At 38.2% G+C, this 11,001-nt stretch overlaps 1 pseudogene; it reads right to left on the bottom strand.

Moving 5' to 3' along the window:
* Positions 1 to 10,693: 10,693 nt before the first annotated feature.
* LOC132649644 (U6 spliceosomal RNA) lies at positions 10,694 to 10,792 on the bottom strand (annotated as a pseudogene).
* Between the last annotated feature and the right edge of the window lie 209 nt (positions 10,793 to 11,001).

The raw sequence follows: 11,001 nt of genomic DNA, 5'->3' as shown, positions 1-11,001 counted from the left end.
ATATAGCTGTAAGCAACACAAAAGTGAGCAATTTTCACTTACTCAGAAAAATTATTTTGTGGCATCTGTCAAAGAGTTCTCTTAGTTTGAGAGAAATTCATACACAAGTATTACAGTGGGTTTGATCAGGGTGCTGTTAAGACCTGTGAAGTGAAAGCTATTTCAGTCTAGCCAAAAGAGTGTGATCTACCAGTAGCTTTGGGTGGATTACCTAACATTCAAAGCTACGCAAAGCAGAAGAGTTAATCTAGCTGACCCTGTCAATCACCTGGTAGAGACCACTGCCAAAAAGACTGATTCACCTTAGCACTGCTAAAAAGATGGTAGAGATAATTATTCCTTTAATGAGATCATGTTCTAAAGCTTGCAGCCCTTATGGAGCTACCATAAAACTCTCTTAAGGCCCAGGAAGGTGTAAATTGTCCTACCCTTTCTTTTCTTACTTTTTCTCTTCAATGTTGGCCAGAGCCAAAGTATGTGCTCTCCGATACTTAGAGCTTTTTCATTCTTCTCTGATGTCACCCCATGTCCCTGTACCATTTAGATAAAGACAAATAGCAGTTTTCTCATTTCTCTTCTCTGTCTTCCTCCAATGGCCAGCTGTTAAGATTTATAACTTGCCTGCACTGTGGTTTTTCTTTCAAATATTAGAAAAATTTCCCTGAGTTTTCTTCTTTGTTGGATCTTAAAATCTTTTGTCAACAAGGGGAAGAACTGTAAGAAGAGGCCTCAACTTACACATCAATATGTGGCACTCTAGGAAAGGCTCCTAAGAATGTCTGGTAATAGAAAATTGTATATGTAGCATCTGAATACTATTTAAGCAAAGTAGTTCTATGTGTGTTTTAGAAAAAAAAAAAGACAACAACAAAACCTTGATATTAGGTAATCCCCCTACATACAGGGTATGTTTTCTCCTTGACTTATGCATCTATGGCTCTCTTGTGTCTCTTCTAAGACGTTTTTAAATCTTTACTCAATTCTTTTTGCCATTTAGGAAGCTGGAGAAGTTCATTGATAACAGCTGTGGTATGATTAACATTTCTATCTGAGGAATGGTGCTCTCTTTGCCTTGTGAATGGCAGCATATCAGCAGCACTGTGGGCTTAAACTGTCTTTAGCATCTCAAAAGACTCAGCGTCTGAGGAGAAGGCTGACCAATATGAGCTTCTCTGGTAAGAACTCTACTACTTACCTATACCTGAAGCCACAAGTTATTTTACTAAATGTCAAGTGATGTTCACATTTATGTAGTGATATTTGAAACTTTGATGATATTAAAATAAAATAGTCTTCTAGTTTTTAAATTCCAGCTCTCTATGTTATTCTATTTTGTATGTAGTTCTTCTGGTGTTACCACTTACGTGTTCAGTCAGATCTTTTTTATTTTTATTTTATTTTTATATTAATCACAGGTTGTTTACTTTGTATCCCAGCCGTAGCCCCCTCCTTCATTCCCTCCAAATCCTACCCTCCCTCCCTTAGCTCCTCCCTGCCCCTTTCCAAGTTCACTGCTAGGAGAGGTCCTCCTCCCCTTCCATCTGACCCTAGCTTATTAGGTATCTCCAGGACTGGACATGGCAGTCAGTCAGATCTTTTAACATATAACATGCACCAACTTTCAGGAACCATGTACCTTTGTCTTATTCATTGCTCTATTGCTGTGAAGAGATACCATAACTAAGCCAACTCTTATAAAAGAAAGAATTTAATTGGGGGTTCTTATTCAGTTTCAGAGGGTTAGTCCTTTGTCATCATGACAGGGAAGATGGTGGCATTAACTCAGAGTGTGTGTGTGTGAGAGAGAGAGAGAGAGGGAGAGAGAGAAAGAGAGAGAGGCTGTCTGACCTGGGCTTTTTTGTTTGTTTTGTTTTTTTTGAGATAGGATCTCTTTGTGTAGTGTTGGCTGTCCTGGACTAACTTTGTATATCAGGATGGCCTTGAACTCACAGAGATCCACTTGCCTCTGCCTCCCTGAGTGCTGGGATTATAGGCTTGCACCACCATGCCTGGTGACATGGGCTTTTTTAAACCTAAAAGCCACTGACACTAACTCCAACAACATCACGCCTACCCCAACAAGGCGGCCATATCTCCTAATCCTTTTAATCCTTTCAAACAATTCAAAATTAAAAAAAAATTTTTTTTTCAAAGCCCCGTAATCACGATGCGTTGACACTATCTCCTTGTATATGCTACAATTGAAGCATATGGTAGTTTGAGTAAAACTGGTTTCTTATGCTAATAGATTTAAACGCTTAGTCATTAGGGGGTGACACTACTTGAGAAGGATTAGGAGGGATGGCAGTGTCGGAAGGGGTATGGTTTTGTTGGAGGAAGTGTCTCACCAGAAGTTGGCTTTGAGGTTTCAAAAGCCCAAGCCAGGCGCGGTGGCTCTCTCTTCCGGCTGCTTTGAGTTCCAGATGCGGAGCTCTCAGTTCCTTATCCAGCACTGTGTATGCATGCAGGCCACCATATTTCCCAGCGCGATGATAATGAGCTAGCTAAGCCTCTGAAACTGTAAGCCCCAGTTAAATAAGAGTTGCCATCATCACTGTGTCTTTTCACAGCGGGAGAACACTGACTAAACAGACGTTATAGTACCAGAAAGTATAGTACGGCTGCAAGCAGACCTAACCATGAGACTTATTGGTACAATGTGAACTTTGGGACTTTGGATTAGGAAAGCAATTGAACATATCATGCTTGGAATAAATGGGCTATACTAGTAGCCCATAACAAGGAAAACAGTCCAGAATGTGATTTATACTGCAGGGGTCTTTCCTTATGAGTTTTCAGAGAGGAAGAATATTAGTAAGTGGCCTCGAGACCATTCTTGTGATATTTTGACAAAGAATGTGGCTGCTTTCTGAGTTTGTCCAAAATATCAGCACGAGGCTAAACTGGAGAGAGTTTTGAATCAATGGACTTAACAGAGGGCTTATGATTCTGGCTTTAGAATCAAGGATACAGGAAAGTGGTTGAGGAGATCTTGTGGCTATGGAAATCCACAGAGTCCAGGCAAGTGGCAGGGATGTCCCTGCATGCAGGCCCCAAAAGGCCATAGAGTAAAGGTGTAAAAAGGAAGCCTGGATTTTGAGGAAGATTCCATGGGATACCTGTCAAGAAGAGCTAAATACTGGGTATGTAACTAGCTCAAGAGAGAAAAGTATGTTGCATTCAACAAAGCTTAAAGGGGTAGATATGGAGAGTCCTTGACATCAGACATGGAGATGCAAAATTTGGAGGTTTTTTTTCTTGATGGTTTCTTTACTTTCATGGAGTCTTTGCTTTGGTCATTTATTTCCCCACTATGGTCCTTTTTCTCCCCTTTTGAATGGTAATGGATATGCTGTGGTATTGTATGTTGGAAGTATGTGGTCTGCTTTTTTTTTTTAATTTTGATTTGTATGAAGGGTTACAGTAAAGAGATTTGGAGTTTAAACAGTGTTGATACTGTAATAGACTATGGAGACTTTTGAAGTTGGGCTGATCGTACTTTTGTGTTATGATATGGCTACAAGCCGATGGTGGCCAAGGAACAGAATGTGGTAATATGAATAAGAATGGCTCTCATAAGCTCCTAGATTTGAGTATTTTGTCACCAGGGAGTGGCACTCTTTGAATGGATAGGAGGTATGTCCTTGTTGGAGGAAGTATGTCACTGGTGGTGGACAAGGCCCAGCGCCAAACCCAGAGTCTCTCTTCCTGTTGCCTGTGGATCCATATACAGAACACTCATCTACTTCTCCAGTGCCATGTCTGCCCTGTGTGCGGCCATGCTTCCCTCCACAGTGATAAAGTACTGACCCTTTGAAACTGCAAGAATTAAATGCTTTTCTTTTCTTTCTAATAAGAGCTTCCATAGTCATGATGTCTTTTCACAGCAATGGAAGCCCAAGACAAAGCATTTGCCTATGAGCCTGCAAATTTTAGTGAGTATAGCAAATGCTCCTATTCCGTGGAAGGGAAGTGTACTTTTATTTATTTTAAGTTTATTTTTCAAATGCATTTTTATTTGTTACATGTAGTAATACATATTTGTTACATGTAGTACTGGGTTTTATCATGACATATTCATACATGTATATCATCTCCTGTGATTATGTTCACTGCCTGTCACTGTCTCTCCTTTCCATTCCTATCATACCCTTCCTTTTGCTAACTACTTATCTTTTTCCTTTTGTGACCTAATGACTTTAAGTAGGATTTTTATTTGAATATAGTTTTTTTTATGTGTGTATGGGCATACACATTTGTGTGTGCGGGTGCACTGCCACCACACGTGTAGAGGTCAGAGTTCAACTTTGTAGAGTTGGTTCTCCCCTTCCACTTTCACATGAGTTCCAGGTACCAAATTCAGACTTCCAGCCTGTAAAACAATTGCCTTTACCTGCTGATCCCTCTCACCAGGCTCTGGAGCAGGTTCACTGTGAAAGCAGGGGTGAGGGTTTATTCACAGGGGTGCCAGTAACTTGCCAGCGATTATGCCACTGAAGAAATGTTATTTCCTGTCCTAGCAACCATTCACTTTGTATAAATCTACAGGAAGGGATGGAGCCCCTATGAGTTCTTACCTCTCCAAGACAAAACACGGAGGGCCAAATCTTGTGCAGATAATCACAACTGCATGAATTTAGTGAGCCACATCATGTCTAAGAGACATATTACTAAACCACTCCACCCCTCCCTGTAACTAGTACATATTTTTCTACCCCTCCTTTGGAGATGTTCTATGAGTGTTATGAATGTATAGCTGAACATTTGACAGTAACTTATTCACTTATTTTCATCACTTTGATCAGTTGTCAGCCTCTGCAGTTACTGATGACCAATGCAAAAGTAGACTTCTCTGACCAAATATGACAGTACCACTATGGGCACAAACATAAATATCTAGAAGACAATTGGATGAATGTATCATGCCCATTTTGAGATATAACAGCAGCGGGTCCTCCCTTCCAAGAACTCTATCCTCCCTTTAACAAGTACCAGATTTAAATTCCTTCTTTTGAGGTGGGTCTCAGATTCAATCAGAAAGTGGCTACTTACTCCCATACCAGTTGGCACATCTTTCTTTGTAGGTCAGTACTATAGCATGTGGGGTTTGTAGCTGGGTAGAACTGACAATAATTCTCTTCAGGAGTCTGCATAGTACCTTCTGGAAATAAGAAATCTAGTCAGTAGGGTGAAAGTTTCTCACCTCAATTCCAGATTGGTTTCTGTATGTCCTGTAACAAAAGCATTGTAGTGTCTTTAGCAACAGGATCTTAGCACCAAAAAGTTTGGTTCGAAACCAACAGCAATGAAAATTTCCTGTTTTGTTTTGAGGCCCGCAGTTGCCTCCCTCGCCAACAATTCGGAATGGTAGCCCGCCATTCCAGCTGTGCCGCTTGCAGACATTTCCTGACTGCACTCCATGTATGCAGCTTTCTCTAGTTGGAATCCCATGGTTCGGGCAGTTTCAATACTCTGGGCTCTGTATTGCGACCTAATTTTTACTTTCATGGCTTTATTCAGTGGTGTCTAAAGGTCTTCTAGCAGAGACTCTGACTCCACCTTACATTTTTTTTTTTTTTTCCAATTCAGTGGCTCTGAAATCTTGGAGAATGGCTGCAAAGTGGATGGCATTACCAAGTTCGGTAATTGCTAGCTTAGCATGGCCACTTGGACCAGAAAAATAATTCAACAGGCTCCCAATATATGTCAAGTTTTTGTCGTTTACACTATAAATTGTAATCACTCATCCTGGGTGATTGCATCCTACTGGAAACCACATTTCCAGTAGAAATCTTTTTTTTTTTCTTTTTAGTGTTGGAGGTGGAATTCAGGGCCTGGCATGTGAAAAAAATGCTCTACCACTGAACTATATCCCCCAGGCCCTCTCATGGAAGATTTCATTATGAATATGGTATCGGTATATTAAATTACTACAATGGGCTGGCATGTTGAGGGATGTTAGTTTTTAAAATGTCCACAAGTATGTCCAGAATTATAAATCCTTTTGTAGCCCTGGCTGTCCTTGGACTTGCGTTATAGACCAGGGTGGCCTTGAACTCACAGTGATCCACCTGCCTCTCCCTTCCAGAGTGCTGGAGTTACAGGAGTGCTCCACCATGCCCCGGTGATTTTTTTTCTTACTCATCATTATGAGTGGCAATTATTCCACACAGAACTTGCTCCATCATTTCCAGAATGAAGAAGGAATGCATTATAAGTCAACCAAACTTGATGGACGTCTTGAATGAGCAAGAAGAAAATACTTGTTTGTTATTTCAAGCCTGTTGGAGGTTAGTCTGATGCATGCTACTTCTGGATACATCTATTTCTGTTGTGTAAACCTACCTGATTGGCTAATTAAACACCCTATGCATGCTCAGTGCAGAATGGGGTAGGCATGGCTACGGTTCCTGAGCTTGGAGAGGACAGAGAGAATGAGGAGAGCCAGACAGATGGGAGGAGAGGGGAAAGTAGGACATCATGTTTGGTTAGGTGGAGAAGGAACCATGTGGGACTGGAGAAAGAACTCCAATAACGGTGTAAAAGGGCTCAGATGAAGAATAAAAGCAAGTACCGTGGGATTATGGATGGAAGATAGTTCAGATGAGGATGGTTAAGGCAGATGGCATTGAATAGGGGCTGACAGGTGAATGATGAGGTAGAAAAACCCCGACCCAAGGAAATAAGGCAATTATAAAACCTAACAGGTGTCTGTGTCTTATTATTTCTGATAGTGGGTTAAACAATACCACCATGATGGTCTTAGGGCTGATAATAAACATTTTATAGCCCAATATCCATTTTTTATTTACTACAACACAAGGCACTGAGACTCTGGAGTTGCTTGTTACTGTGGCATAGTCTGGCTGGTCACATATGTAGAATAATCACTGCCTCTTGTGTATTATTTATGCTGTGTGCCTTCATTTCCTCACATCACTGGTACAAATACAAAATTTTGAAACTACTTCAAAATTTCTTTAAAAGTCAAATATGTTCCCGAGATACAGATTAGCTATTATATATCTATGTATTTCCCGAAGAGTGATGAAAACATATTCAGCCAAAAAAATTGGGCAAAGGTTTATCATTGTCAAATTATCAAATGCCAATCAGCATGCAACTAGGTAAGATTAGTGTATCTTTTGAATAGAATGAAACTCAATAATGATAGTAAATTAGTGGTTTATAGAAACAACAAAATAGGTGAACCTCAGAATCAATATGGTAAATGAAAGCAGACACAGAAGTCTGTGTCTTGTACAGACTTGTAATTGTACAGAAGTCTGTACAGTTTCTAAAATCATAAAGACAGAATTAAAATCAGTACCTGCAAGGGGCCAATGGTGAGTATTTCCTGAAGTTGTATTTTGGCAGTGCCAACATTTGAAAACAAAATTGAACAATGCATTTACAATGAATACATATCATAGTTTGTTATTTATGCCTCAATAAAACTCAAAGAAAAATCTAGACTCAGGTTTTCTTCTATAATGTATACAACAACTTATGAAGTATTTTTGCAGAGATAGCTCATAAACACTTCCAAATTACATGAAACAAAATTGTGTATTCCCCTTATTAATGCCTTCAAATTAGGCTTCTCAATCCATGTTTCTGAAGTATCACTCTACAAAAAGTTACTTAAGCCAAAGACAGACTGTTTTTCTAGAGCTGTTTACTTCTCTATCCCAGTGTTAACAGGTTTCATCAATCATACCACTTGAACGTAGGTTGAACTTATCAGCTGTGTTCACCAGCTTACTTTTTACTTCATTGAGAGAATTACTCTAATCTTCATTGTTCTAAGATTTTACCATTTGGAAATTTTCACTTTCTCTCTCTCTCTCTCTCTTTATATATATATATATATATATATACATATATATATACATATATATATATATTTAGTGTACTCCATACTATGGAACTAAAGTACATAAAGAGACATTATGAAATATTCAGAATAATTAAACACTGTAAACACTGAAATACTGAACAATAGTTCTAGTATTTAGACATTATGAATATCTTCAAAGACTGCAAAACCCCAACTGCTCTGAAAGGGCTGCTTAGAGTAGCAGGTGGAAATTGTGCTTTTCAAGGGCTCATAGTCAGCTATCTCCTTATCATAAACCTTGATTATCAGTTTACCCTTGTATTGTGATAAGCAGCCTACAGGCATTAGATCCTATACCTAGCCTGACTCCAAAATATGGTTTTGAGTTATTTTCAAGAACAGTCTTTCAACTCACTGAATGCTTTGAGTCTTGGGTGAAAATGTCACTAAAATAAGCCCCTGAATGAAGATTGCTATTAGATAGTGGTTGATATGATCTAGGTGAGAGGAAGGAGGTTGTTTTCTCTAGGAGAATTAGGGCTCCAATATTTCCAGGATTAGACTCAATGGAACTTCTAGATCTGCAAACCAAGACAGGGCCAACTTAACACTAAATTTATAAGCTTGTTTTTTAAAAATTGGTTTATTTCTTCATGTACAAAGTTATTTACTTTAATGATAACCTATCTAAAATGGCTTTTTTTGTTGTTATTGATAAACATTTAATAATAAGTTCCACTTTGGTTTATTCTTGCCTGACAAAAAGCTTGGTTTATCCATGTTTCGTGTCTTGTGACCCTCCACACTATTTTTTAAATAAATTTATTTATTTGTTAATTTATTTATTACAGTTTATTCACTTTGTATTCCAGCTGTAGCCCCCTTCCTCATCTCCTCCCATCCCCCTCTCTGTGTCCACTGATAGGGAAGGTCCTCCTACTCTTCCCTCTAGCCATAGCCTATCAGGTCTCATCAGAACAGGCTGCATTGTCTTCCTCTGTGACCTAGTAAAGCTGCTCTCCCCTCATGGGTAGGTGACCAAAGTGCCAGACCCCGAAATGATTTTTGGGAAAAACAAAACAAACAAACAAACAAACAAACAAAAAAAAAAAACCCAACTCTCCTGGCTTTTCACTTCACTCATGTTTAGGTGCTGTTAAATAATGTCTAGTTTTACCTGGACACAACAACCCAAGGACTCCCTGGTATTTTCCTTTGGCTCATTTTCTATATTGCCTCTATCTTTATCACATTTTGCATCTTGTATTCACAGCAGGTGCTGTCTTTTCTGATTGCAGACTTATTTTCTTTCTGGTATCCTTTTGCTTCCTCAGGTCTGACAACTTGTGCACTGACTGACTTAGGCAGCATGGCTTTTAGTCAAAATGAGCACTGCTGGCTTGAATGGTACCCCTGGCCTTTTACTCCTTTATTCTTAGTATATTACAAGGAACTGAGCTATGACCATTACGATGGCGCGGTGCTCAATTTATTGCAGTGATAGGTTTGAAGAAGATTCTCCATTAGCATCCAGTATGACAACTGCAGGTGTGCGTAAAATCTTTTCCTGCTTGGAAAACTAAACATGATCATCAACTGAACTTGTTTTTTTTTTTTTTTTCTTTTTCTTTTTTGATTTATTAAAGACAAAGACATTTATTTATATTTCTCACTAGGGAGTATTTAAACATAAATCTCTTCTCATTAAGTAATTGCGGGCAGAAATATCTCTGGAAACAGTGGAAAGTGTCCATTAAACAGAGATGTATCAATGTGCACATTCAGTATTCGCCCTTCTCTGCTGTGGTTGCAGCAGAAACCCATTCTTTTCAGGGAGACAATTAGGCTGAGCTTGATTCAATCTTAACTATAACTCCCAGGAGGCCAGAGTCTTGGAACATTCCTCCCCCATCCTTGACTCTTGGACTGCTCAGCACATCTAGTATTGGCTTTCACAAGTAAGGCGCTCCTGCAGCTGGACAGGTGGTATTTTCAGAACCAGGGGTGTTCTTTCCTTGCCTGTCTTTCTTCAACTTGTAAATATCTATCCGATAGTTTTTTTTTAAACCCGAACTAAAAGAGATTTCATGTGACAGTTGATTTAGTTAACACTATAAATTGATTTTCAAGTTATTTGAAATTGATTTTCAGGTTATTTTTTGATTTTCTTAGTAATTGGATATAAGACATGTTATTTTGTTTCTCCAAGCATAGCAGAATTCAAAAGTAGTGCTTTGGACAGCAACTTCTTTCTAGATGAAGCAGTAGTCTATCAAAGATGAAAACGCTCAAGGCTTTTGGAGTTTTCTTCATTAGGAAAACACCGTTTGAAAAGATGACACACAGTGATACAAACAAGATTTCTCATGGAAATTTGTTCTTCAGTAAAATTGTAGTTTACTTTCTGTTTTCCACAACTGGGTGTATTTGTACTTTTGAATAAAGTGATTATTGTCCCTCTCAGATGAAACACAGGTTTAATTTTTGAGTTTTAAAAATTGTCGTATGAAATATTTAACAAAACAGAAAGGCATAAAGAAAAAAGTTAACCCCTGGTGAATTCTACTGAGAACATTCAACTTAATATTTCTTATGATTATGCCATTAACTTGACAGGATGTATGAAAATCTTTCAACCTTTTTGAACTACATTTATCTTTTAAAATTGATTTCTGGTATATTTAGCACATTTGTTTATTATAAATACAAATTCTATAGTATAGTATCTTGAAAAAAAAGGTTCATTGCATCTTGTTTCCATCCCTTTTTCTTTTTATAAATTGCCATTTAAACAGTTTTTCATGTTTACTTTTCATTTTATAGGTATATTTTTCTCTTATTTTCCTACTTGCTATACATTTTAACTTTTTCTTTTTTTGTGTTTTGCGCAGGGGCCATGCTAATCTTACCATATTGTTCCAACTTTAACATATGCGCTGCTGAAGCAAGCACTGATTTTTTTATATTTTGAAATTACAATATAATTAAATAATTTCTTCCATTTTCTTTCCTCCCTCCAAACCCTTCCATGCATTCTACTTGGCATTCTCAAAAATTTATGGCCTCTTATTCTTTAATATGTATATACACATATTCCTAAATATGTAAGTACAAATTAGTCTGTGTAATGTCATCTGTATGGGTAGGATCTCGAGGATAAA

This window comes from Meriones unguiculatus, chromosome 20, assembly GCF_030254825.1.
Source record: "Meriones unguiculatus strain TT.TT164.6M chromosome 20, Bangor_MerUng_6.1, whole genome shotgun sequence".
In the NCBI taxonomy this organism is placed as follows: Eukaryota; Metazoa; Chordata; class Mammalia; order Rodentia; family Muridae; genus Meriones; species Meriones unguiculatus.
This window is presented reverse-complemented; position numbering and strand designations above follow the sequence as displayed.